We start from the raw sequence: 2,500 nt of genomic DNA on the forward strand, positions 1-2,500 counted from the left end.
AAGGGGCGAGAGCGGGATTCGAACCCAGACCCTCACAGACTCTCTGTATAGGTAGACGAGCGTCTTGACCACCCCGCAACCTTCCTCCCAACAAAGACAAATAGACGGAGGAGCCAGAGGCCAGGGAAATAGCCAGCCAGCTAGAAAGACGGCGACATGAAAGAAGACAGACGGGCGCAACAGCCGAGTGGTTTAAAGCGTTGGACTTTCAATCTGAGGGTCCCGGGTTCGAATCTCGGTAACGGCGCCTGGTGGGTAAAGGGTGGAGATTTTTTTTTTTCCCGATCTCCCAGGTCAACATATGTGCAGACCTGCTAGTTAGTGCCTGAACCCCCTTCGTGTGCATACCGCAAGCAGAAGATCAAATACGCAGGTAAAAGATCCTGTAATCCATGTCAGCGTTCGGTGGGTTATGGAAACAATGGGAACATACCCAGCATGCACACCCCCGAAAGCGGGAGTATGGCTGCCTACATGGCGGGGTACAAACGGTCCTACACGTAAAAGCCCACTCGTGTACATACGAGTGAACGTGGGAGTTGCAGCCCACGAACGCAGAAGAAGAAGAAGAAGACAGATCCCGTTTCATCCCATCTGTTGTTTTCTCAGGGAGGAAGGTGGCAGAGTGGTTAAGAAGCTCATCTGCCAATACAGTGTTTGAGACCAAACTGAACAGAGTGTGGAAAAGTAACACCCGATTCTCCACAAAATTTGTATTTGTATTTGTATTTCTTTTTATCACAACAGATTTCTCTGTGTGAAATTCGGGCTGCTCTCCCCAGGGAGAGCGCGTCGCTACACTACAACGCCACCCATTTTTTTGTGTGTATTTTTTCCTGCGTGCAGTTTTATTTGTTTTTCCTATCGAAGTGGATTTTTCTACAGAATTTTGCCAGGAACAACCCTTTTGTTGCCGTGGGTTCTTTTACGTGCGCTAAGTGCATGCTGCACACGGGACCTCGGTTTATCGTCTCATCCGAATGACTAGCGTCCAGACCACCACTCAAGGTCTAGTGGAGGGGGAGAAAATATCGGCGGCTGAGCCGTGATTCGAACCAACGCGCTCAGATTCTCTCGCTTCCTAAACGGACGCGTTACCTCTAGGCCATCACTCCACAAAGCTCTACAAAACCCTGGTAGTCTCCATTGTACTGTATGGTTGCGAGGCATGGACACTGACGGCCGAAACTGAAAGGAAGATCCAGGCCTTCGAGAACAAATGCCTGAGGAAGCTCCTTCAAATTCCTGGATCGAGCACAGGACCAATGAACATGTACGGAGCAGAATTGAGAACCTTGCTGGACCTCAGGAACCTCTCCTTTCAACTGTGAAGAGACGCAAGCTGATATGGTTTGGACACAACACTCGACACACCAGCTTGTCCAAAACAATCATGCAAGGCACCATCGAGGGCGGGAGAAGAAGAGGAAGACAGCGGAAGAACTGGCATGAGAACATCAAACAATGGACCCGACTCCACACACGTGAGCTGCTGCCGGTGGCTGCCGACAGAGACAGATGGAGAAGGGAGGTTGCGTCTGCGGTCCTCAGGCTTCCCCCAACGACTACTTTGTAGTCATGGGCCGGGGAGGGTGGGAGGGGGGGGGGGGCGGGAGGAGAGGGAGGGTTTGGGTTCGGTTCCCCCGCTCTCTCACCCGTTTGACTAGAAAAAAAAAAACAAAAAAAAACTGGGGCGTCTAGTCATTCGGATGCGTCAAGTGCATATGCTTTAGTAACCTGACAATTGAGCATATAATTTTTCACAGAAGCTTGATGAAGCCTTTTGTACACGAAAGTGTGTCTTCACAAGTGACTGAGAACGTTGATGTTTTTGACTTTTTGCATTCATTATCAGTTGTTTCGCTTGTCAGTTTAACGACTTCTCTTTTACGAAGTCCTTTAAGTAATTTCCTGTAACTGTATTTAGAGGTTATTTTTATTTTTATTTATTTTTTCTTCCAAATTTCACCCACATTTTTACCCTCATTTGCCCAGTTTCTCCAAACCCTCCATTCATCCACATCTCCCACCCCTTCTAACCGATAATACTCAGATGTATTCATAAATACTTTAACAAAATGTCTTCAATCACCGATATGTGTGACGGGACATTAAAACAAAATTCCTCCTCCTCATTCGGATGAGACAATAAACCGAGGTCCCGTGCGCAGCATGCATTTGGTGCAACTGAAAAGGAAACCCAGTGCATTAGAAAGGGTTGTCCTCTGGAGAAATCCTGTGGGAGAAATCAACTCTGATAGGAACACAGATATATACGCATGCACTCAAGGCCTGACTAAGCGCGTTGGGTTATGCTGCTGGTCAGGCATCTGCCTTGCAGATGTGGTGTGGTGCAAAATGAATCTGTCCGAACGCAGTGACGCCTCCTTGAGAAACGGAAACTGTCTCTGACGGACTGGAATCAGGATGGGGCTTGGCTCACGGAAATGGCTTCGCTCGCCTCGTTAATGGGACAGGTGTGAGAGCCCGAGTGGTTAAA

Source organism: Babylonia areolata, chromosome 9, assembly GCF_041734735.1.
Source record: "Babylonia areolata isolate BAREFJ2019XMU chromosome 9, ASM4173473v1, whole genome shotgun sequence".
In the NCBI taxonomy this organism is placed as follows: domain Eukaryota; kingdom Metazoa; phylum Mollusca; class Gastropoda; order Neogastropoda; family Buccinidae; genus Babylonia; species Babylonia areolata.